A 27856-nucleotide genomic window follows, 5' to 3' on the forward strand; every position below is an offset into this window, starting at 1 on the left:
GAATATTGATCAATTCATGTGAACAAACTGGACTTGTCCTAGTCATGTTATTTTTATGGTTAAGTAAAATCAAGGCTTCATAGAGACTAAACACATGGAGGAGTGGAGAATTCATAGGGCAAGAAATGTGTAAAGAGATCTCTCTTTACACATTTAGAATTCAAGAAACACGAAGAGGTTTCTCACATCATATAGAGAAAAATGGAAATCAATATCCACCTTTCAACCTTAAAAGAATGATGAAATGGAGAATGGGATCATTCAAGAAGGAATTATCAACCAAAGATAAAGTTAACTAGATAGAAGATAAAGAAACAATTTCTTTGGGTGTGATGGCAGTGGAGAGAGCATACAAATATATCGACAACATCTTCAAGTGAGGGATAAACATGCATACCTTAGCTCTAAAAGAAAAGGGAGAAACATTCTTAAAACATCCAAAAGGGAGAGAATGGACACCAAAATCCAACCTTCAAACCTTAAAAGAACCAAAAGAAGAAAGAAGAAGCTTATCCATAACAACTTCTAATTAGAAAGAACAAATTGTACCTTCTTTAGTTAAGAAACACGAGCACCATTCTCAAATCATTCAGAAATGAACACATATATTGTAGTCCAACCTTCAAAACTTCAAAAAAGAAATCAGGATTAATAATTCGTGGAAACATACAAATTATAGCATTTTAAATAAATTAGAGGGAAAAAAACAAAATCAACCATCCTTCTAGAATAGAACCTTGACATTTCAGCTTTCAATCTCGAGCAACTTAGAATAATTTTTAGAACTCAAAATCAAAATATTCTCTAAAGTCTTCACATTGTTAAAATATCAACAAAAAAATATAATAAAGCAAAGGCTACAAAGTGGAAGAAAATAAAAGGACAAAAGAGGCAACATACATGATAGATTTACAAGGTTATGTCATGAGTTGAAGTGAGTACACAATGATTTGATAATCTTGTACCCATAGGCATTAGTCAAGGGCATGGATTCAACATAATGGCCAAATTTATTAGCATAGAGTTAAGAGAGACTGGGTTCTTAAAGTTATTATTGATGAAGCATTCATATTTGATATACACATCGAGTGCTTTATCCATCAATTCTATGATTGACAACCACAATTTGCAAATAAATACATCATATGGTTTTAAATCTTATCATGGAAGAAAATATATCAAGCACATACATAATTTTTTGTGATTGTTTTCTCACCTAAGTAAATGCATACAACCTAGAATCACTAGGCTCTTGTGTTTGGTATTTCAAAATCCATACAAAGAAAACTAGTATGATGCGGAAAAGAATTACTAGTTATACCTTTCTTTGTAAGCAACAACCTCTTGATCTTTTATCGTATTCATCTTCTTATCTCGGACGTTGTGTGGACAAAACGATCTACCGAGATGAGAACCACCAAGACATCTTCCTTCTTGCAAGTTTCGGCCACCAACCTTCAAGCTCCAAGGGATGCTAGAACAAAGCCTCCTTTCTCTCCTTCTTCTCCTAGCAAGAACCAGCCACCACAAGAACTCCAAGAGAGGGATGCACCGGCCACTAAAAAAGAAGAGAAAAGGAGGAGTATAGGGTCGGGGCCACACCAAGGAAGAGAGGAGAGGAATAGAGGATGTGTTGTTCTGAGGTGAGGCACCTCTACCCTCTCTTTTATATTCCTTGGTCTTGGCAAATAAGGAAAGTTTTAATAAAAACTTCCTTATTCTCTTTGCCAATGAAAGGAAAATTTAATTAAAATTTCCTTTAATCCTTTATCATGGCCGGCCACCTCTAGCACCACAAATAAGGAAAGTTTTAAACACAAAATTAAAACTTCCTTATTTGTTTCCAGAAATTTTAAAAATAAAATTTCTCTTTTAAAATTCCCTTCATGGTTGGTTATAAAAGGAAACTTTTATAAATTAAAATCTCTCTATTAAAACATGTGGATGATTATAAAAAGGAAAGTTTTCTCCAAAATTAAAATCTTCCTTTTAAATCTACAAATAAGGAAAGACATCAAATCTTTCTTTTAATCTTTTGTAGAAAGCTATAAAAGAAAATATTTATAATTTTTAAAACTCTCTTTTAAATCATGAACATGGTTACAAAAAAAAGAAAGTATTATCAAAAATTAAAATCTTCCTTTTAACTACAAATAAGGAAAGATATCAAACTTTTTTCTCTTAATTCTTTATAGAAAGCTATAAAAGGGAAGATTTAGGGTTTAAGGTTTAGGGTTTAGGGAGCCACGACGAAGTTGCGCATTGCAAATTAAGGGTCTCTTCTTGAGGCACTCACGAAGAAGGTAATCTCTTGGCCGAAGCACACCCTATCACATGCCGGCCGGATAGAATTAGTAAGATCGGTGTTCCAAGGTGTTGAATGTTTTTGGTTATCCATTCTTCCTATTCCTAGTGGAGTGATAGATAAGATCTATGGGATTTCTCGATCTTTTGTATGGTCTACAAAGCACCCTCCTATCTCTTGGTCAACTATATGTCTACCAAAAGAGGAAGGAGGTTATGGACTTCGTGACTTGCAAGCATGGAATATGGCTCTCTTATGAACTTTATGGAACATACAAAGCGGGAGGGACTCTCTTTGTGTCAAATGGATTCATCATCACTATCTCCGTTATGTGGATTTTTGGTAAGCGTTCAGATTCTCCCCTCATCAAATGTTTACTTTAGATTAGAGATGTTCTTCTACCGCGCACCACCTCAATTGGAGTAGCAAAGATGAAACTCACAGAATGGTTTGTGGAAGGGGAAAATGGGACAGCTTTGGCCTATGACTTCTTCAGGCCGAAAATGCCCAAAGTTCCCTAGTTTTCAGTGATTTGGAAGCCAAATTTAATGCCCAAACATCGATTCACAGCTTGGTTGCTTGCCCATGGAAAGTTAAGGACAGCAGACACTTTGTCATACGTGCCAAACAAGATGTGTGCATTATGTCAACACCATTAAGAGTCCAATGGTCACATTTTCTTTGAATGTGCAGTTGCAAAGTCTCTTCTTGATAGGGTTGTGAGATGGATGGACATCAAATTTGATATCACTAGCATGACCAAATTACTTGATGTGTTTCAACGGCATTATGACGGTAAAGGCTGACAAGTCAAGGCCCGATATCTTGCTGTATCTTCGATGATTTATCTTATATGGGAGGCACGCAACCGATCACGTTTTGAGGGCATTGTACCTTGTGTTGAGAGAATGTTTCACAAAGGCCAGATCCATGTCTGGCGCTTTGTAGACATCAAGTGATGTACTTTGTACTTTGTATGATTTTAATTTTAGTAGTATAATACATTTACCTTCCCAAAAAAAAAAGAAAAAGATTTAAATTTTAAACTCTCTTTTAAAATCATGATTTCCACATAAGAAAAGATTTGAAAAACAAAATCCCCTTTATTTTATATGGCTGGCCACACCAAGCTTGGGCTCCAAGTTATGGCCGGCCAAAATCACTGTGGCAACAATGCTCTACAGCTTCTTAGCCTTCTCTTGATCCTTGAATTGTGATTTAGTTGAAAGCATGGCTATATTGTTTGTGTTCATGGAAGGTTTGATTTTTCTACTGCATGTATACGTTTGTTCTGATGTTCTATGCTCAGTGTATTTGAAAGGATGAACCATGTTGGAAGCTTAAGAATGAAAACAACACCAAAGGTGAATTGTGGGTCAGAAAAATTATAAAAAAATATTATAAAAAAACACTTAAGTCTCCCTTGACACAGAAGTACCAACATCAAGTCTTCAAACAGAAGGAAGCACTCAAAAGACCTTACCATCATAAATAGATTCTGAAAAAGAAAAAGAAAATAAAAAGAAAAACACAAGTCTAACTCCAAGTTAACATTGTAAAGGGTAATGGTCAAATAATTAGAAAATGTATTGATTTAACACTTGACTTACTGTTAATATGTGCAAAGCCCTCTTGTCCAATCATCTATACGGGTGATAAACAAAGTTGTACATGAAGCTCTCCGCGTACTTCATGAAGTCCTTGGGATGTGGGTACCGACTCACCAATCCTTAAAGGACAATAGATAGTTTAGCACAGTTTAAGATAGACTATGCATTCTGAATAAAGAGACAAAGAAGAAACTCACTAAGTTCATATGCTTTTGCTGCAACATTCGCAGCAATATGAGCAAATATCTTCCTAATGTTGGGGAATGGTGGGTAGACCATTCCTTTGTCCAAGTTGTCCTACGTCATTAGGAGTTAAAGCTTTTGTTGTCCAACAAAAGATACCACAATTATTCTACTTTCCATAGTTTTGTGGAATATATGGAAAAGTAAATTTCAAAGTCGATTAAACATGTTCCCGATGGGTTTATGGTATATGGAACAAGTTTGAAATATTGATATACAAAAATAGAAATATAGTAATGGTGATTCCACTTGTGAACTTTCAGGCTGAACGTAAGCATGTCATCATTGTGCACATGGGTTGCTCCGAAGATCACCAGCCCAAGGCCAAATCTCGAGAAGATGTATGCATTATTTGACCAGAAGAAAGTGAAACACCAAAGGTTAGTTTGTAACAAATAAAAATTTTAAACCTATCCTGGCACAAGAACTTTTCCATCATATTCAATTGGATCAAATGGACTCCCACTAGCAAATATTGCTTGACCATGTGAATGAAAGCCAAATTCTTAACTACCAAAGTAAATTGTGAATATGAATTATGCAACTATTGCTGCAAAAAGATAGATAAAACTTACCTTACTCCACGTATATGCCTCTTCTACACTACATTCTGATTGAGAGGTAGGGTTGGATTGAGCCAAAATCAATGCAAGGGAACTCGTGCATTGGATCTAATACTATCAGAATATAGTTAAATCGTAAAAATGCATTATGGTAAGGATTTGGTAGAGGTCTAGGTGTAGAAGCTAACCTCATTAAAATTAGCCATCGCTTCAACTACTTCCTTAGTAGAAAGTCCGCTTGAATTTGTACAAACTTCAGACAACAAAAATAAGATAAAGTATTAGTGTTGTAATATATACTTGTAGAAGAACTAAATGAAAACATGACCACTAGAGAAACCACTTTAAAAGAGTAAGCCTGAGTTGGAGAAAGCATTCTTATCATCAACAATGATATAGCTTAAGAGTCACACATAGTAAGAGAGAAAATATACAAGTGCATAGTAAACATTTAGCCCATGAAACCACCTGCCAAGAAACCAGAATGGCACTTGAGGCAGCAATACCTTGATAACATCTACAAGATTATTGACAGGTTCATGATCATGTGCCCAAGGTTGCTTAAAATGTTGAAGGGAATCCTTGTGTGAGCTCATAATTAAGCCCCAGAAAGGGTATCACAATGCAAACAATGAACAACAAAGTAAAACAATTAAAAGTTGTATGCTTGTAATAAGTATAACCAAGGTCCAAGATTCTCTTCCTTACCTTAGAATCGACCATTCATAACTTCTTGCGAGTCTCTTCCAATGGAGCACCATTTGTCTACAACAACCATAAGAAATCCACAACCAAAATTTGCCAATATCTAAAATTATCATCATCACATCCAAAACGTTGTTCATGCACATAATAAAAAGACTAAGTTCAAAACCTGCTTTAACATCTCTAGAGCTATGGTACCAGCCTGTATTGATAATCAAGATAAGGAAAAGATTTAAAGAAGTATGCGTATAAACAGAACAAATATTTTAACTGAGATTAGTTAAAATACTCTTGAAACATGTACCTACATAGTGCAATAATTAAAGTCACATAAAATGTAACATGTACACTTAGCACTAAGTAGCATAGCGAAATTATGGCAAACAGTAGATTTCGATCCAAATCGGAAAAATTATCTTCTACCCTCTTTTTAAAAAAGCAGAAGCCCACCTCATAAATAAAATCCTAATAGACATGATCTTCCTATATCTATTTCTCATATAATTATATGCATTACAAGATTTGTAATATGAAATACAAGGACGAAGCATAAGTAAATAGGAATTCATACTCCTAGCATGGGAAACTAAGATGTTCACAAGAAAATACACAAGTGAAAAAAAATCAAAGTTAAAGTGTTAAACACATTCAATAGACCAAATAAACCAATTGAGATTAGGAGTAAAACCTCTCCAACACCAAGGAATAAGAAACTGTGTTCTACCAATGTTCCAACAACTATTTTTAAAACGCCAAAAAGCCGACAACAGAAATTGTGCCCTGAAATGAGAAAAAGAATATTGAATGATTCATAAACAAATTTAATATTGAACATGGTTAGTCAAGATTGGCTATGGTTGATTCAGTTAGCCCTTTAGCTAAGGTCAAATTAAATGCGGTGAATATGTCCAAAATAGTGAAGACATGGACATCTCTCTTGCAAGTGTGCAAATAAGACATCACCAATCTGATTAATTTTTTAATGGATTTCCTCCCGTGTCCAACAAAATCTACCTTATCTATACCAGTTTCTTTGAATGTCAAGCTTCTTTTACCTTCAATACATTCTTCCTTGAATAATTAATTTCTTGGAGGTGACACTTGACAGGGTAAGAATTTATATAGATCCAACTCAGAAGTTTGGTATTAGTCCAACCAAGATTGAAAATTATCAATGCTGAAATTTCACTCAGGAAGTTCTCTTCATTATCTATGCCATGATTTGCAAAGAAATATTGCATTTAATATCTACAAGTATAGTTCATTTGAAGGAGAAATACAAAATAACATCGAACAGTGATGATGTATGCTTTAGAATGTCCTATAACTAACAGCTTTCAACAATAATAACAAGAAATCTTGATAAGTTGGAATCATGAATAATCTAACAAAACAAAATAAGGTGGTATTAGACTTACAATTTTCCTTATCAAAGTGCAAGTGTGGCTCTTTGAATGAATTAGATAGACCTGATCCTTTATTTAATCAAGTTCTTAACACTATCCAAATTATTTGCTTCAGCTGACACATGTTGAGTTTCAGCATTGCCAGAAGAAATAGGAGTCTGGCCCAGAAATTCATTTTGTTCAATATAGCTTTGATCAATTATTTCTTTCTTGGTACAAAAGAATGCATTAAACCTATGATTTGCATGCAATAAGTCTGTTACCTAGTGCATACAGGATATTCTATTGAAAATTTTAGCACTCACTACAAGCATAAAGTATAAAAAATACGAATAAAGGGATGAAAGTTTACTTACCTTTTTTGTAACCTCTACAAGCTTACTAAGAGAATGAGAGGGAAAAGTTGAGCAATTACTCTTAAAAAACAAGCCATTAACACAAAATAATGGAAGAGAAGAGGAAGAAGGGAAGTGTGGATAAGAAGCACTCACTAAATGGTGGGAAGAGTAAGGTGGCTAAGAAAAAAAATTGTTATAATTTGCGAGAGGGAGAAACTCTACTATGACAATTATTTTGGTATCAAAAAGATTAATATATTTAAAGTTTTGTTAAAGTTCTTTTTAGTTTTACTAGTTTAGAGTAAGTTTATAAAGAGTCGTCGCTTAATGTATTGATATTTTTCTATCAATAAAATAATAATTTAATCTCTAATATTTGTGTATGATATTTGTGAGATGTTATTTTGTTCTTTATCAATTTGGTCCATTTTTTGTGGAATTTGGCTATATCAGGTTGATCAAATTGTTATATAAATCAATCTTCATTGTGTGCATACTAAGCTAGAAGCTAACTTGATGTTTTAACAACTATCTTATTAGCACTTATTTTCTATGTCAGATTAAGTTCTTGGGTTGCATGAGTTGACAATGTAGGCATGTTAACGTATGTAAGAGACAAATATTCGAGGTTAAACTTGACCCTTTTGTTTGTGTTATAGTGCTAAGTTAGATTTCTTAGTATGTTAAAAAATTGTGAGGGATTCATGGAAGTCCTTACATTTTAGGCTAGATTGAACTTATTGTTGGGCCTTAACAAGGTTAGTGATAAATACTCTTCCTCAATTTCTACTCATCTTATTTTTGAAGATATATATGCAATCAACAGACATCATATATAATAACAGTTAGTCTTTATAATAAATCATTTATCATTTTATAATGGTTTATATGCAAGACATAAGATATTTATATCCAAGAACCAACCAAGACATACAACAATAATGATACCTCCTCTAGATTTGATGTTTGTACAACTATCTTGGAATGTTGCTACCACTTGTACTTTGTCACTACTTCTCCATTTTGGATGTTGTCTCCATTTTGGATGTTGTCACCACTAGATAAATTTGTCTCTTTTTACACAGCTCCAGCTTTGTAATAAGTAGTGGTTAGCTAACATTAAGATGGCAAGAAAGTAGAACGTCCAAAATTTGATGGAACCCAACACAACTTTTTTTGTAGATGAACATTTGATAGAAGAAAAAAAAGGTAAATAAAATAATATTGGATAAGTAAAGTGCAAATTGCTTGGAGAGAGAATATGAGAATACCAGTTAAAGCAAAAAATTCTGGGCGTCACGAACTATAACTTGGTTAACCTGAAGCTTGTATGTTTCTTTTTACTAATATGTATACCCTTGTAGATTCTCTCCACCTAAAAAAAAGTTAACAGATGTCCAAATACCAACATCAAAATAACTTTAATACTATGATATATATAACACTCCTCGAATGCATATCTCATGTATTCATCTCTTGATATCTTGGACCAGAAGAGGTCATCTTGTGAATCCTTGAAATTTGTTGTTGTATCTCTAGCAACAAATATCTCTAGTCAAGACTAGAAATTACCTTATAAAGCACAAGAAAATACCAAATATGTGGGGGAGCAAAAATTAAATACCTTGCTGGCCAACAAGAATAATGGCTACTAGGACCATTGGAAGAATTCCATAATTCTTAGGCATAATAAGTGCATCTCTCTCGCCGTAAATAAAACAAAATAGGTTATGTCTATCATGAATAAAACTTTAAACATAAAAACTTAATGGTACCCATGATGGATACTTACAGGTCACTAATATAATCCTCTTCTCGTAAGCATCCCACGATTTTATTGTAAACAATATGGATCTACAAAATTGTAAAACACAAAGTTGCATTACAAAAAAAAAAACTAATTAAGTTCAAAGCCTAAAGATACTCTTACATATAATGCATGATGAGTCACTTAATGCAGGAGCATTCCATATAGCTTTTAGAAGAAGGTTGCACAACTTAGACGCCTGAAATATAACCGTGGACTAAAGAAAATACGAAGAACTAAAACAACTAAAATTAAGCTGATAGATATTTTGGATTAAAGAAGAATCATGCTTTTAGAAAGCAAAACCTCACACATATTCCTGCTTCGGTGTTTTTCCTTACACTATTCTTAGGAATTCCAAGTGTTTGGCCTAGCCTTTGTGGCTCAAGAAAAAAAGAATTAAAAGTTTCAAATGGTTCCTCAACTCTATATATCAAACATCATCAAACCCTTTTAGGATGAGTAGAACCATGATGAAGGCAATGAAAGAAAAGTAAAAACAAAGATTATGATATTAAAACTAGTAGCTTGCCAATAACTTTGTGTACTTTGTGTAAAAAACATAAATTACACAAAGATGCAAAAAAAAAACTAAACAACAATTGGAAAAGGATAAATCTGCATACATATGCATGTTTAGCAAATCCTTAAATTTATTTTTTGCAAAAGAGCAAAGAATATGCAAGCATGATTAGCATGATAATAGCATAAATATACAATAGGCTTGTGTATTGAATATAAGTGACATGTATAACCAAACTCCAGTCAGCTGATTACCAAATAGTTTTCTTTTACCATTTCAATGACTCCATTCACTATCTAGTGTAGCTCATGTGTTAAAAAAAAAGATTAGAAAGCATGGTTATTCTCTAGATGAAAACTAACTCATTGACAATGATGCGAATGTAACACCTTTTTGTTTTGAACATAATTGTCTTTCCATGTTCCACTTTGGAAAGCATTCTCTAAATGGAACATATCAGCTTATCAAAAAGCATTAGATTATAAGCAACCAAGTGAATGCATCTTATTCAATTTCAAAGCCTTGCACCTTCAAAAATATAAACAATGAAAAAATTGAATTATTGATAATGTGCCTGAGGACACTATGTTGTTTCCAAATAATGTTGCTCAGTACAATCCTACTCACAGGGTTCAAGCAACCCATATTAAAATCTATAATAGTTTGCACAAAAAAAGGATTATTTGCAATATCATAAAAAGAAAAAATATTTTGTGTAGGAAGATTGTTTAAAAAATATTATGGCGAAAAATCAATTCAATGCCCCAACTTTCACAAAAATGTGGAACCGCCACATCAGCGGCCCCCCTAGAGCCGATCTCACGGATATGGAGGGAGGTAAATGCAGGTACACAGGTGGAAAGTGCATAGACGTTAACCCCAGGACACGGATCGACCGGACCTTTACGAACCATGCACTCCCCATCTGTGCTACGCCCTGGGGACCAATGCCCCAACTTTCACAATACATCATCTGGTGGTTTCAATAAAAACTATGTATAATTCATATATTCTCGAGATAGGCAAAAGTGAAACACTAGAAGAAACTCAAAATAGCAATGTTTTATAGCCACTTACAATATACTACTTGTTAGAATTAACTAATAACATACAGATCTTTTTAGTTTTCAAATATTACACTTTTAGTTTCATCAAGTCTATAAGATCTATAAAAACATGCAATATAAACAACAATATATATTCTTGATGCTCAATAGACATAATCAACCAAACAAGATCTGACAAAGAGATGACAGTATAAAAAATTATCAAAAATAAAAATTTGAGAAGGAAACATTCATAATCTTGAATGATAAAATGAACCTTGAGCTATTTGTGAACGACGCTTCTCCTTGGTAGACTCTTGATATGGCTGATAAGTGGTAAAAGTAACCCATATCAAACAAAGAATGCAAACAGGATAGATGTTCCATGTTATGGAGGATAAAACAGAATTTAGGTCAACATGAAACTTAGAACATTGCATGAATTTAATGAGGATACATACATTAGAAGATTTACTGCAATGTCTGATTTCAGGTTAAGTAACAATTGCCTCTATTGCTCTCAAAGTAGATGCTCCTGCAATTATTCAAGATAGGAAATTGGAAGAGGAAGGAAACCTATGGACAGTCCAAACAAAATCAAGAGCTGTCTGGAGAAAGCCACTAGCTGCCAATTCTACTCATTCAAACAGGTGCACACCAATACACCAGCCTCCTCTAACAAAAAGATTTCACTTGGTTGTATATGCAGAAGTGAAAATCCATTTTGGTGAAAGCAATTCTACAAGAGGATCATTTTTCAGCTCCCTAATTCCTTTGTCGACTTCTCCCAATGTTGTAGCTTCAATTAGAGTAAGTGAAGGTTTTGTGGAAGGATTCATTACCTTCCATCCAATAATTTCCACCTTTACGTGTGATCCCAATCTTCCTTCAATTTTCTCTAAACTCATTTCGCAATCAACGAAATATACCCAAAAGATTTATTGAATAATTATTCTACATTAGCTTTTTATTTCCAGCTTTGTAATTTAATTCCATGTAAAATAAAACAAGTGGTCTTTAATTCAAAAAAAAAATAGAATTGGAGTTTTAATTATCTCAGCATCTTCAATCTCAACAAAATCCTTCGATTGTTCCACCCCATCTATTGTTTTCACTTGCAGTTTTGCAATAGCACTTTTCTTAGTAGGGAGCTAAAAAGATGTTCAATCAAATTGAATTCCATTAGTTGAATATGAAAATCACATTACAAATAATATCTGCGCTCAACAATGCTTGGGCAAGTTTCTTCCCACTAAGCATGGTAGTAGCAAGCAGTCGTATGAATGAGCTATCAAAGTGCCCATAAAATATCATATCAAGCAACAAAACTAAGAAACCTATATAATGACTAATGAGTTATCTATTGCAATCAATTTATGTCGTTGAATTACTCCAATAAAAAGTAGGACAAAAGTAGTTAGCTCTAAAAGAAAAGAGAGAAACATTCTTACAACAACATCCAAAGGGGAGAGAATGAACACCAAAATCTGACCTTCAAACCTTAAAAGAACCAAAAGAAGAAAGAAGAAGATTGTCAAAAATAACTTTTACCTAGAAAGATCAAATCGTACTGAGTTTCAAGAAACAAGAGCATGATTCTTAAGTCATTCATTAACTATCACACACATATATCATGGTTTAAAGTGTTGTGCCGAAACGGTCGAAACGAGTGAAACATCTCGTTCCGCTCGGCAACCGGCACCGGCATGACCCCGACACCAGACCCACGACAGGTGCGACGTGTTGCACGACCCTATGGTCACAGCAAAAGGGTCGCTCAACCCTGCAACAATAGCGGAGAGGTCGCATAACTCTTCCATTGCCGCCGCGGAAGTGACCCTGCGGTCACTGTAGAGGGATTGCATGGCCAACGTGGTCGCGCCGAAGGAGTCACGCAATCCACGCGGCCATGGCTGGTCGCGTAATCCCGCGACAGTGCCGAAGTTGAGCGGGCTCGCGAGTGGTGTCGATTTCGATTTTTAAATTAAATTTAAGTTAATTATTTTAATCAACTCATGGCTATGATCAATATAATCTAAAGAGATTTTATTAAACCCAAATAAAATTATCTAAATAATTTTATATTTCATTTATTTTAATTTATAATTTATAATAAAATTTTTATTTATTTATCTATTTTCATATCTTTTATTTTTTAAAAGATTATTTTTATCATTTTTTAAATATTTATGTTAAATATTTTAGTTTTAAATTAATATATTTTATATTTAAAAATACTGAAACTATATCGACACGGCATGATACGATATCGAAATCATATCGTTCAGGTCCAGAACCGAAACCTCGACACGGGTCGAAATTTTAAACCTTGACATATATTGTAGTCCAATCTTCGAAACTTCAAAAAAAAAAACTCATGATGAATACTTCATGGAAACATACTAATTATAGCATTTCAAATGATTAGAGGGGAAAAAGAAACAAAATCAACCAACCATGGACATTTTGGCTTCACAAAGTTCTCTAAATACTTCACATTGTTGAAATATCAATAACAGAATATAAAAAGCAAAAACTACAAAGTGGGAAAAAAACAAAAGAGGCAACATAAAATATGTGATAAATTTACAAGACTGGATGTCATGAGTTGAAGAGGCAACATAACATATGTGATGATTTACAAGACTTAATGTCAAGGGCATGAGAATGGATCCAATCTAGTGGCCAAATTTTAGCATAAAGTTAAGAAAGGCTTTGTTCTTTGAGTTATCATTGACGAAGCATTTATCATATTTGGCATTTATCATGTGCTTTCAATCCATCAATTCTATGATTAACAACTACAATTACCAAGGTAATGAAAAAAGAACAAAAATTCCAGGCAATAAAAAAATCAATTAATTTTGCACAACCCATTTCAATAGATAAAAGAACAAAAATTCCTATATGAAATAAAAAATTAAAAGGTAAATTGGTTGTAATAAAAAGAAATTCCAATTCAAAAATGATTACCTCCTTTTCATAGCAATAAGTAATTGATCTACCAGCCACAATGAAACAACCTTACCAGATGAGAGTGAAGTGGATTTACAGCTGCATTTTGAATCTATATTGAAGCTTTGCACTGCTTGCCGGCAACTGGGACACCATGTGGCCCACTGATGAGACCTGGAAGTGCTGCTGATGAGGCCAGTGATGAGACAACACGAGTCCTGTGATAGTGGGAACAACCGGACAGAATAGTCAGCCACTTGCACAACAGCAAACAGATAATCACTGCAACATCAACATTTCACTACAATATAGAAGATATTGGGGAGAATGACCTACGGACCCTGGTGTGCACAGATGGTCAGAACCAGAAGGACATGTGTCCGCCTGGGACAGTAACAATTTCGAACTATCCCAACCTCTGGCAGTATCAAATGAGGAAATATCTGAATCAGATTCTAAGAAAGGTTCCACATATACTCAAGGCAAGTCAACTGCATAAACTATTAAATAAAGCTAGTGATCCTATAAAAGCATTAGAAAGCATGGTTATTACAAGATACATTCTGGCATGGAAGAAAAAGAATCTGAGAAACAGTTTCAACAATCAGAAATTCAAGAGTTCAAAGGATGGAACCCAATTACAAAAGCTACTGTTGCATTGGCAATACCGCCTGAGCACACGCAAGGGCTGCCATTTCAACTACTGCATTCACTATTTAGTGTAGCTCATGTGTCGACTGCATACACTATTTAGTGTAGCTCATGTGTCAAAAAAAAGAATTAGAAAGCATGGTTATTTACAAGATAAAACAACTAACTCATTGGCAATGAGAATGTAATACCTTTTTGTTCTGAGCATAAATGTCTTTTCTTGTTCTAGTTTGGAAAGCATTTTCTCTAAATAGAACATATCAACCTATCAAAAAGCATTAGATTTTAAGCAGCTAGGTGAATGCATCTTATTCAATTCAAAGCCTTGCACCTTCAAAAAAAAATACAAGCAATGAAAAAATTGAAAAGTCATACACATCTAGTGAAGTATGTAAGAAATGATAGCATTATCCCATTCTCAAGAACAGAAATCACTCGAGAATTAACCATTATGCCTAGAACCAATAGGTCAACTAAAATTCCTTTAAGATCTTTAACCTATGATAGAAAATATCAAGACAATCAATAATTAGATTAAATAATAAAACATTGATAAATCAAAGAAATGAAACAAACAACACATTTTCCGACTACATCATGATCAGAAACATTTCGAGCTTTATCAAAGGCTTTAACACAATGCTGTCTAAATAATCCTACACAAAGCACATTGCAAAAGAAAAATCCTGAACAGATTTCTTCATGAATCAACAAAATCACAATTAGAAAAATAAAAGAAATTATCATCGCAACATAAGGTAGAAAAACGTATATGGAACAAAAAAATCAAGATTGAACTTAGACACCGTCGAGTACTTACTTTCCTAGAGAGAAATAGGCAAAAGAAAATTTCCCGCCAAGAATGACCAACCATAAAAGTACATTTCTAAAATATGTAATATCATATATATGGAAATCAATATCCACCTTTCAACCTTAAAAGAATGATGAAATGGAGAATGGGATCATTCAAGAAGGAATTATCAACCAAAGATAAAGTTAACTAGATAGAAGATAAAGAAACAATTTCTTTGGGTGTGATGGCAGTGGAGAGAGCATACAAATATATCGACAACATCTTCAAGTGAGGGATAAACATGCATACCTTAGCTCTAAAAGAAAAGGGAGAAACATTCTTAAAACATCCAAAAGGGAGAGAATGGACACCAAAATCCAACCTTCAAACCTTAAAAGAACCAAAAGAAGAAAGAAGAAGCTTATCCATAACAACTTCTAATTAGAAAGAACAAATTGTACCTTCTTTAGTTAAGAAACACGAGCACCATTCTCAAATCATTCAGAAATGAACACATATATTGTAGTCCAACCTTCAAAACTTCAAAAAAGAAATCAGGATTAACAATTCGTGGAAACATACAAATTATAACATTTTAAATAAATTAGAGGGAAAAAAACAAAATCAACCATCCTTCTAGAATAGAACCTTGACATTTCAGCTTTCAATCTCGAGCAACTTAGAATAATTTTTAGAACTCAAAATCAAAATATTCTCTAAAGTCTTCACATTGTTAAAATATCAACAAAAAAATATAATAAAGCAAAGGCTACAAAGTGGAAGAAAATAAAAGGACAAAAGAGGCAACATACATGATAGATTTACAAGGTTATGTCATGAGTTGAAGTGAGTACACACAATGATTTGATAATCTTGTACCCATAGGCATTAGTCAAGGGCATGGATTCAACATAATGGCCAAATTTATTAGCATAGAGTTAAGAGAGACTGGGTTCTTAAAGTTATTATTGATGAAGCATTCATATTTGATATACACATCGAGTGCTTTATCCATCAATTCTATGATTGACAACCACAATTTGCAAATAAATACATCATATGGTTTTAAATCTTATCATGGAAGAAAATATATCAAGCACATACATAATTTTTTGTGATTGTTTTCTCACCTAAGTAAATGCATACAACCTAGAATCACTAGGCTCTTGTGTTTGGTATTTCAAAATCCATACAAAGAAAACTAGTATGATGCGGAAAAGAATTACTAGTTATACCTTTCTTTGTAAGCAACAACCTCTTGATCTTCTATCGTATTCATCTTCTTATCTCGGACGTTGTGTGGACAAAACGATCTACCGAGATGAGAACCACCAAGACATCTTCCTTCTTGCAAGTTTCGCCACCAACCTTCAAGCTCGAAGGGATGCTAGAACAAAGCCTCCTTTCTCTCCTTCTTCTCCTAGCAAGAACCAGCCACCACAAGAACTCCAAGAGAGGGATGCACGCCACTAAAAAGAAGAGAAAAGGAGGAGTATAGGGTCGGCCACACCAAGGAAGAGAGGAGAGGAATAGAGGATGTGTTGTTGTGAGGTGAGGCACCTCTACCCTCTCTTTTATATTCCTTGGTCTTGGCAAATAAGGAAAGTTTTAATAAAAACTTCCTTATTCTCTTTGCCAATGAAAGGAAAATTTAATTAAAATTTCCTTTAATCCTTTATCATGGCCGGCCACCTCTAGCACCACAAATAAGGAAAGTTTTAAACACAAAATTAAAACTTCCTTATTTGTTTCAAGAAATTTTAAAAATAAAATTTCTCTTTAAAAATTCCCTTCATGGTTGGTTATAAAAGGAAACTTTTATAAATTAAAATCTCTCTATTAAAACATGTGGATGATTATAAAAAGGAAAGTTTTCTTCAAAATTAAAATCTTCCTTTTAAATCTACAAATAAGGAAAGACATCAAATCTTTCTTTTAATCTTTTGTAGAAAGCTATAAAAGAAAATATTTATAATTTTTAAAACTCTCTTTTAAATCATGAACATGGTTAAAAAAAAAAGTATTATCAAAAATTAAAATCTTCCTTTTAACTACAAATAAGGAAAGATATCAAACTTTTTTCTCTTAATTCTTTATAGAAAGCTATAAAAGGAAAGATTTAGGGTTTAGGGTTTAGGGAGCCACGGCGAAGTTGCGCATTGCAAATTATGGGTCTCTTCTTGAGGCACTCATGAAGAAGGTAATCTCTTGGCCGAAGCACACCCTATCACATGCCGGCCGGATAGAATTAGTAAGATCGGTGTTCCAAGGTGTTGAATGTTTTTGGTTATCCATTCTTCCTATTCCTAGTGGAGTGATAGATAAGATCTATGGGATTTCTCGATCTTTTGTATGGTTTACAAAGCACCCTCCTATCTCTTGGTCAACTATATGTCTACCAAAAGAGGAAGGAGGTTATGGACTTCGTGACTTGCAAGCATGGAATATGGCTCTCTTATGTAGAACTTTATGGAACATACAAAGCGGGAGGGACTCTCTTTGTGTCAAATGGATTCATCATCACTATCTCCGTTATGTGGATTTTTGGTAAGCGTTCAGATTCTCCCCTCATCAAATGTTTACTTTAGATTAGAGATGTTCTTCTACCGCGCACCACCTCAATTGGAGTAGCAAAGATGAAGCTCACAGAATGGTTTGTGGAAGGGGAAAATGGGACAGCTTTGGCCTATGACTTCTTCAGGCCGAAAATGCCCAAAGTTCCCTAGTTTTCAGTGATTTGGAAGCCAAATTTAATGCCCAAACATCGATTCACAGCTTGGTTGCTTGCCCATGGAAAGTTAAGGACAGCAGACACTTTGTCATACGTGCCAAACAAGATGTGTGCATTATGTCAACACCATTAAGAGTCCAATGGTCACATTTTCTTTGAATGTGCAGTTGCAAAGTCTCTTCTTGATAGGGTTGTGAGATGGATGGACATCAAATTTGATATCACTAGCATGACCAAATTACTTGATGTGTTTCAACGGCATTATGACGGTAAAGGCTGACAAGTCAAGGCCCGGTATCTTGCTGTATCTTCGATGATTTATCTTATATGGGAGGCACGCAACCGATCACGTTTTGAGGGCATTGTACCTTGTGTTGAGAGAATGTTTCACAAAGGCCAGATCCATGTCTGGCGCTTTGTAGACATCAAGTGATGTACTTTGTACTTTGTATGATTCTAATTTCTGTAGTATAATACATTTACCTTCCCAAAAAAAAAGGAAAAGATTTAAATTTTAAACTCTCTTTTAAAACCATGATTTCCACATAAGAAAAGATTTGAAAAACAAAATCCCCTTTATTTTATATGGCCGGCCACACCAAGCTTGGGCTCCAAGTTATGGCCGGCCAAAATCACTGTGGCAACAATGCTCTACAGCTTCTTAGCCTTCTCTTGATCCTTGAATTGCGATTTAGTTGAAAGCATGGCTATATTGTTTGTGTTCATGGAAGGTTTGATTTTTCTACTACATGTATACGTTTGTTCTGATGTTCTATGCTCAGTGTATTTGAAAGGATGAACCATGTTGGAAGCTTAAGAATGAAAACAACACCAAAGGTGAATTGTGGGTCAGAAAAATTATAAAAAAATATTATAAAAAAACACTTAAGTCTCCCTTGACACAGAAGTACCAACATCAAGTCTTCAAACAGAAGGAAGCACTCAAAAGACCTTACCATCATAAATAGATTCTGAAAAAGAAAAAGAAAATAAAAAGAAAAACACAAGTCTAACTCCAAGTTAACATTGTAAAGGGTAATGGTCAAATAATTAGAAAATGTATTGATTTAACACTTGACTTACTGTTAATATGCGCAAAGCCCTCTTGTCCAATCATCTATACGGGTGATAAACAAAGTTGTACATGAAGCTCTCCGCGTACTTCATGAAGTCCTTGGGATGTGGGTACCGACTCACCAATCCTTAAAGGACAATAGATAGTTTAGCACAGTTTAAGATAGACTATGCATTCTGAATAAAGAGACAAAGAAGAAACTCACTAAGTTCATATGCTTTTGCTGCAACATTCGCAGCAATATGAGCAAATATCTTCCTAATGTTGGGGAATGGTGGGTAGACCATTCCTTTGTCCAAGTTGTCCTACGTCATTAGGAGTTAAAGCTTTTGTTGTCCAACAAAAGATACCACAATTATTCTACTTTCCATAGTTTTGTGGAATATATGGAAAAGTAAATTTCAAAGTCGATTAAACATGTTCCCGATGGGTTTATGGTATATGGAACAAGTTTGAAATATTGATATACAAAAATAGAAATATAGTAATGGTGATTCCACTTGTGAACTTTCAGGCTGAACGTAAGCATGTCATCATTGTGCACATGGGTTGCTCCGAAGATCACCAGCCCAAGGCCAAATCTCGAGAAGATGTATGCATTATTTGACCAGAAGAAAGTGAAACACCAAAGGTTAGTTTGTAACAAATAAAAATTTTAAACCTATCCTGGCACAAGAACTTTTCCATCATATTCAATTGGATCAAATGGACTCCCACTAGCAAATATTGCTTGACCATGTGAATGAAAGCCAAATTCTTAACTACCAAAGTAAATTGTGAATATGAATTATGCAACTATTGCTGCAAAAAGATAGAGAAAACTTACCTTACTCCACGTATATGCCTCTTCTACACTACATTCTGATTGAGAGGTAGGGTTGGATTGAGCCAAAATCAATGCAAGGGAACTCGTGCATTGGATCTAATACTATCTGAATATAGTTAAATCGTAAAAATGCATTATGGTAAGGATTTGGTAGAGGTCTAGGTGTAGAAGCTAACCTCATTAAAATTAGCCATCGCTTCAACTACTTCCTTAGTAGAAAGTCCGCTTGAATTTGTACAAACTTCAGACAACAAAAATAAGATAAAGTATTAGTGTTGTAATATATACTTGTAGAAGAACTAAATGAAAACATGACCACTAGAGAAACCACTTTAAAAGAGTAAGCCTGAGTTGGAGAAAGCATTCTTATCATCAACAATGATATAGCTTAAGAGTCACACATAGTAAGAGAGAAAATATACAAGTGCATAGTAAACATTTAGCCCATGAAACCACCTGCCAAGAAACCAGAATGGCACTTGCGGCAGCAATACCTTGATAACTTCTACAAGATTATTGACAGGTTCATGATCATGTGCCCAAGGTTGCTTAAAATGTTGAAGGGAATCCTTGTGTGAGCTCATAATTAAGCCCCAGAAAGGGTATCACAATGCAAACAATGAACAACAAAGTAAAACAATTAAAAGTTGTATGCTTGTAATAAGTATAACCAAGGTCCAAGATTCTCTTCCTTACCTTAGAATCGACCATTCATAACTTCTTGCGAGTCTCTTCCAATGGAGCACCATTTGTCTACAACAACCATAAGAAATCCACAACCAAAATTTGCCAATATCTAAAATTATCATCATCACATCCAAAACGTTGTTCATGCACATAATAAAAAGACTAAGTTCAAAACCTGCTTTAACATCTCTAGAGCTATGGTACCAGCCTGTATTGATAATCAAGATAAGGAAAAGATTTAAAGAAGTATGCGTATAAACAGAACAAATATTTTAACTGAGATTAGTTAAAATACTCTTGAAACATGTACCTACATAGTGCAATAATTAAAGTCACATAAAATGTAACATGTACACTTAGCACTAAGTAGCATAGCGAAATTATGGCAAACAGTAGATTTCGATCCAAATCGGAAAAATTATCTTCTACCCTCTTTTTAAAAAAGCAGAAGCCCACCTCATAAATAAAATCCTAATAGACATGATCTTCCTATATCTATTTCTCATATAATTATATGCATTACAAGATTTGTAATATGAAATACAAGGACGAAGCATAAGTAAATAGGAATTCATACTCCTAGAATGGGAAACTAAGATGTTCACAAGAAAATACACAAGTGAAAAAAAATCAAAGTTAAAGTGTTAAACACATTCAATAGACCAAATAAACCAATTGAGATTAGGAGTAAAACCTCTCCAACACCAAGGAATAAGAAACTGTGTTCTACCAATGTTCCAACAACTATTTTTAAAACGCCAAAAAGCCGACAACAGAAATTGTGCCCTGAAATGAGAAAAAGCATATTGAATGATTCATAAACAAATTTAATATTGAACATGGTTAGTCAAGATTGGCTATGGTTGATTCAGTTAGCCCTTTAGCTAAGGTCAAATTAAATGCGGTGAATATGTCCAAAATAGTGAAGACATGGACATCTCTCTTGCAAGTGTGCAAATAAGACATCACCAATCTGATTAATTTTTTAATGGATTTCCTCCTGTGTCCAACAAAATCTACCTTATCTATACCAGTTTCTTTGAATGTCAAGCTTCTTTTACCTTCAATACATTCTTCCTTGAATAATTAATTTCTTGGAGGTGACACTTGACAGGGTAAGAATTTATATAGATCCAACTCAGAAGTTTGGTATTAGTCCAACCAAGATTGAAAATTATCAATGCAGAAATTTCACTCAGGAAGTTCTCTTCATTATCTATGCCATGATTTGCAAAGAAATATTGCATTTAATATCTACAAGTATAGTTCATTTGAAGGAGAAATACAAAATAACATCGAACAGTGATGATGTATGCTTTAGAATGTCCTATAACTAACAGCTTTCAACAATAATAACAAGAAATCTTGATAAGTTGGAATCATGAATAATCTAACAAAACAAAATAAGGTGGTATCAGACTTACAATTTTCCTTATCAAAGTGCAAATGTGGCTCTTTGAATGAATTAGATAGACCTGATCCTTTATTTAATCAAGTTCTTAACACCATCCAAATTATTTGCTTCAGCTGACACATGTTGAGTTTCAGCATTGCCAGAAGAAATAGGAGTCTGGCCCAGAAATTCATTTTGTTCAATATAGCTTTGATCAATTATTTCTTTCTTGGTACAAAAGAATGCATTAAACCTATGATTTGCATGCAATAAGTCTGTTACCTAGTGCATACAGGATATTCTATTGAAAATTTTAGCACTCACTACAAGCATAAAGTATAAAAAATACGAATAAAGGGATGAAAGTTTACTTACCTTTTTTGTAACCTCTACAAGCTTACTAAGAGAATGAGAGGGAAAAGTTGAGCAAATACTCTTAAAAAACAAGCCATTAACACAAAATAATGGAAGAGAAGAGGAAGAAGGGAAGTGTGGATAAGAAGCACTCACTAAATGGTGGGAAGAGTAAGGTGGCTAAGAAAAAAAATTGTTATAATTTGCGAGAGGGAGAAACTCTACTATGACAATTATTTTGGTATCAAAAAGATTAATATATTTAAAGTTTTGTTAAAGTTCTTTTTAGTTTTACTAGTTTAGAGTAAGTTTATAAAGAGTCGTCGCTTAATGTATTGATATTTTTCTATCAATAAAATAATAATTTAATCTCTAATATTTGTGTATGATATTTGTGAGATGTTATTTTGTTCTTTATCAATTTGGTCCATTTTTTGTGGAATTTGGCTATATCAGGTTGATCAAATTGTTATATAAATCAATCTTCATTGTGTGCATACTAAGCTAGAAGCTAACTTGATGTTTTAACAACTATCTTATTAGCACTTATTTTCTATGTCAGATTAAGTTCTTGGGTTGCATGAGTTGACAATGTAGGCATGTTAACGTATGTAAGAGACAAATATTGGAGGTTAAACTTGACCCTTTTGTTTGTGTTATAGTGCTAAGTTAGATTTCTTAGTATGTTAAAAAATTGTGAGGGATTCATGGAAGTCCTTACATTTTAGGCTAGATTGAACTTATTGTTGGGCCTTAACAAGGTTAGTGATAAATACTCATCCTGAATTTCTACTCATCTTATTTTTGAAGATATATATGCAATCAACAGACATCATATATAATAACAGTTAGTCTTTATAATAAATCATTTATCATTTTATAATGGTTTATATGCAAGACATAAGATATTTATATCCAAGAACCAACCAAGACATACAACAATAATGATACCTCCTCTAGATTTGATGCTTGTACAACTATCTTGGAATGTTGCTACCACTTGTACTTTGTCACTACTTCTCCATTTTGGATGTTGTCTCCATTTTGGATGTTGTCACCACTAGATAAATTTGTCTCTTTTTACACAGCTCCAGCTTTGTAATAAGTAGTGGTTAGCTAACATTAAGATGGCAAGAAAGTAGAACGTCCAAAATTTGATGGAACCCAACACAACTTTTTTTGTAGATGAACATTTGATAGAAGAAAAAAAAGGTAAATAAAATAATATTGGATAAGTAAAGTGCAAATTGCTTGGAGAGAGAATATGAGAATACCAGTTAAAGCAAAAAATTCTGGGCGTCACGAACTGTAACTTGGTTAACCTGAAGCTTGTATGTTTCTTTTTACTAATATGTATACCCTTGTAGATTCTCTCCACCTAAAAAAAAGTTAACAGATGTCCAAATACCAACATCAAAATAACTTTAATACTATGATATATATAACACTCCTCGAATGCATATCTCATGTATTCATCTCTTGATATCTTGGACCAGAAGAGGTCATCTTGTGAATCCTTGAAATTTGTTGTTGTATCTCTGGCAACAAATATCTCTAGTCAAGACTAGAAATTACCTTATAAAGCACAAGAAAATACCAAATATGTGGGGGAGCAAAAATTAAATACCTTGCTGGCCAACAAGAATAATGGCTACTAGGACCATTGGAAGAATTCCATAATTCTTAGGCATAATAAGTGCATCTCTCTCGCCGTAAATAAAACAAAATAGGTTATGTCTATCATGAATAAAACTTTAAACATAAAAACTTAATGGTACCCATGATGGATACTTACAGGTCACTAATATAATCCTCTTCTCGTAAGCATCCCACGATTTTATTGTAAACAATATGGATCTACAAAATTGTAAAACACAAAGTTGCATTACAAAAAAAAAACTAATTAAGTTCAAAGCCTAAAGATACTCTTACATATAATGCATGATGAGTCACCTAATGCAGGAGCATTCCATACAGCTTTTAGAAGAAGGTTGCACAACTTAGACGCCTGAAATATAACCGTGGACTAAAGAAAATACGAAGAACTAAAACAACTAAAATTAAGCTGATAGATATTTTGGATTAAAGAAGAATCATGCTTTTAGAAAGCAAAACCTCACACATATTCCTGCTTCGGTGTTTTTCCTTACACTATTCTTAGGAATTCCAAGTGTTTGGCCTAGCCTTTGTGGCTCAAGAAAAAAAGAATTAAAAGTTTCAAATGGTTCCTCAACTCTATATATCAAACATCATCAAACCCTTTTAGGATGAGTAGAACCATGATGAAGGCAATGAAAGAAAAGTAAAAACAAAGATTATGATATTAAAACTAGTAGCTTGCCAATAACTTTGTGTACTTTGTGTAAAAAACATAAATTACACAAAGATGCAAAAAAAAAACTAAACAACAATTGGAAAAGGATAAATCTGCGTACATATGCATGTTTAGCAAATCCTTAAATTTATTTTTTGCAAAAGAGCAACGAATATGCAAGCATGATTAGCATGATAATAGCATAAATATACAATAGGCTTGTGTATTGAATATAAGTGACATGTATAACCAAACTCCAGTCAGCTGATTACCAAATAGTTTTCTTTTACCATTTCAATGACTCCATTCACTATCTAGTGTAGCTCATGTGTTAAAAAAAAAGATTAGAAAGCATGGTTATTCTCTAGATGAAAACTAACTCATTGACAATGATGCGAATGTAACACCTTTTTGTTTTGAACATAATTGTCTTTCCATGTTCCACTTTGGAAAGCATTCTCTAAATGGAACATATCAGCTTATCAAAAAGCATTAGATTATAAGCAACCAAGTGAATGCATCTTATTCAATTTCAAAGCCTTGCACCTTCAAAAATATAAACAATGAAAAAATTGAATTATTGATAATGTGCCTGAGGACACTATGTTGTTTCCAAATAATGTTGCTCAGTACAATCCTACTCACAGGGTTCAAGCAACCCATATTAAAATCTATAATAGTTTGCACAAAAAAAGGATTATTTGCAATATCATAAAAAGAAAAAATATTTTGTGTAGGAAGATTGTTTAAAAAATATTATGGCGAAAAATCAATTCAATGCCCCAACTTTCACAAAAATGTGGAACCGCCACATCAGCGGCCCCCCTAGAGCCGATCTCACGGATATGGAGGGAGGTAAATGCAGGTACACAGGTGGAAAGTGCATAGCGGAGACGTTAACCCCAGGTAGTGACACCCCGGGGATCGACCCCTGGACCTTTCAGCCACAGAACCATGCACTCCCCATCTGTGCTACGCCCTGGGGACCAATGCCCCAACTTTCACAATACATCATCTGGTGGTTTCAATAAAAACTATGTATAATTCATATATTCTCGAGATAGGCAAAAGTGAAACACTAGAAGAAACTCAAAATAGCAATGTTTTATAGCCACTTACAATATACTACTTGTTAGAATTAACTAATAACATACAGATCTTTTTAGTTTTCAAATATTACACTTTTAGTTTCATCAAGTCTATAAGATCTATAAAAACATGCAATATAAACAACAATATATATTCTTGATGCTCAATAGACATAATCAACCAAACAAGATCTGACAAAGAGATGACAGTATAAAAAATTATCAAAAATAAAAATTTGAGAAGGAAACATTCATAATCTTGAATGATAAAATGAACCTTGAGCTATTTGTGAACGACGCTTCTCCTTGGTAGACTCTTGATATGGCTGATAAGTGGTAAAAGTAACCCATATCAAACAAAGAATGCAAACAGGATAGATGTTCCATGTTATGGAGGATAAAACAGAATTTAGGTCAACATGAAACTTAGAACATTGCATGAATTTAATGAGGATACATACATTAGAAGATTTACTGCAATGTCTGATTTCAGGTTAAGTAACAATTGCCTCTATTGCTCTCAAAGTAGATGCTCCTGCAATTATTCAAGATAGGAAATTGGAAGAGGAAGGAAACCTATGGACAGTCCAAACAAAATCAAGAGCTGTCTGGAGAAAGCCACTAGCTGCCAATTCTACTCATTCAAACAGGCAACCTTGCACACCAATACACCAGCCTCCTCTAACAAAAAGATTTCACTTGGTTGTATATGCAGAAGTGAAAATCCATTTTGGTGAAAGCAATTCTACAAGAGGATCATTTTTCAGCTCCCTAATTCCTTTGTCGACTTCTCCCAATGTTGTAGCTTCAATTAGAGTAAGTGAAGGTTTTGTGGAAGGATTCATTACCTTCCATCCAATAATTTCCACCTTTACGTGTGATCCCAATCTTCCTTCAATTTTCTCTAAACTCATTTCGCAATCAACGAAATATACCCAAAAGATTTATTGAATAATTATTCTACATTAGCTTTTTTTTTCCATCTTTGTAATTTAATTCCATGTAAAATAAAACAAGTGGTCTTTAATTCAAAAAAAAAAATAGAATTGGAGTTTTAATTATCTCAGCATCTTCAATCTCAACAAAATCCTTCGATTGTTCCACCCCATCTATTGTTTTCACTTGCGGTTTTGCAATAGCACTTTTCTTAGTAGGGAGCTAAAAAGATGTTCAATCAAATTGAATTCCATTAGTTGAATATGAAAATCATATTACAAATAATATCTACGCTCACCAATGCTTGGGCAAGTTTCTTCCCACTAAGCATGGTAGTAGCAAGCAGTCGTATGAATGAGCTATCAAAGTGCCCATAAAATATCATATCAAGCAACAAAACTAAGAAACCTATATAATGACTAATGAGTTATCTATTGCAATCAATTTATGTCGTTGAATTACTCCAATAAAAAGTAGGACAAAAGTAGTTAGCTCTAAAAGAAAAGAGAGAAACATTCTTACAACAACATCCAAAGGGGAGAGAATGAACACCAAAATCTGACCTTCAAACCTTAAAAGAACCAAAAGAAGAAAGAAGAAGCTTGTCAAAAATAACTTTTACCTAGAAAGATCAAATCGTACTGAGTTTCAAGAAACAAGAGCATGATTCTTAAGTCATTCATTAACTATCACACACATATATCATGGTTTAAAGTGTTGTGCCGAAACGGTCGAAACGAGTGAAACATCTCGTTCCGCTCGGCAACCGGCACCGGCATGACCCCGACACCAGACCCACGACAGGTGCGACGTGTTGCACGACCCTATGGTCACAGCAAAAGGGTCGCTCAACCCTGCAACAATAGCGGAGAGGTCGCATAACTCTTCCATTGCCGCCGCGGAAGTGACCCTGCGGTCACTGTAGAGGGATTGCATGGCCAACGTGGTCGCGCCGAAGGAGTCACGCAATCCACGCGGCCATGGCTGGTCGCGTAATCCCGCGACAGTGCCGAAGTTGAGCGGGCTCGCGAGTGGTGTCAGATTTCAGATTTTTTTTAAATTAAATTTAAGTTAATTATTTTAATCAACTCATGGCTATGATCAATATAATCTAAAGAGATTTTATTAAACCCAAATAAAATTATCTAAATAATTTTATATTTCATTTATTTTAATTTATAATTTATAATAAAAATTTTATTTATTTATTTATCTATTTTCATATCTTTTTATTTTTTAAAAGATTATTTTTATCATTTTTTTTAAAATATTTATGTTAAATATTTTAGTTTTAAATTAATATATTTTATATTTAAAAAATACTGAAACTATATCGGCACGGCATGATACGGTACCGAAATCATATCGTTCCAGTCCATAACCGAAACCTCGACACGGGTCGAAATTTTAAACCTTGACATATATTGTAGTCCAATCTTCGAAACTTCAAAAAAAAAAACTCATGATGAATACTTCATGGAAACATACTAATTATAGCATTTCA

The 27856-nt window shown here is 33.8% G+C and overlaps 2 long non-coding RNA genes across 2 annotated transcripts; both read right to left on the reverse strand.

Annotated features, from left to right (window-relative positions):
- Positions 1 to 18748: 18748 nt before the first annotated feature.
- Positions 18749 to 21851, reverse strand: LOC121990103. Its single transcript, XR_006114454.1, has 4 exons — positions 20277 to 21851; positions 19757 to 19821; positions 18960 to 19686; positions 18749 to 18881 (listed from the first exon to the last, which is right to left on the reverse strand). It is a non-coding gene; the product is annotated as an uncharacterized LOC121990103 (long non-coding RNA).
- Positions 21852 to 23723: 1872 nt separating this feature from the next.
- On the reverse strand, positions 23724 to 26719 carry LOC121990104. Its single transcript, XR_006114455.1, has 4 exons — positions 25878 to 26719; positions 25694 to 25742; positions 23947 to 24022; positions 23724 to 23871 (listed from the first exon to the last, which is right to left on the reverse strand). It is a non-coding gene; the product is annotated as an uncharacterized LOC121990104 (long non-coding RNA).
- Between the last annotated feature and the right edge of the window lie 1137 nt (positions 26720 to 27856).

This window comes from Zingiber officinale, chromosome 6B (genome assembly GCF_018446385.1).
Source record: "Zingiber officinale cultivar Zhangliang chromosome 6B, Zo_v1.1, whole genome shotgun sequence".
NCBI classification, from domain to species: domain Eukaryota; kingdom Viridiplantae; phylum Streptophyta; class Magnoliopsida; order Zingiberales; family Zingiberaceae; genus Zingiber; species Zingiber officinale.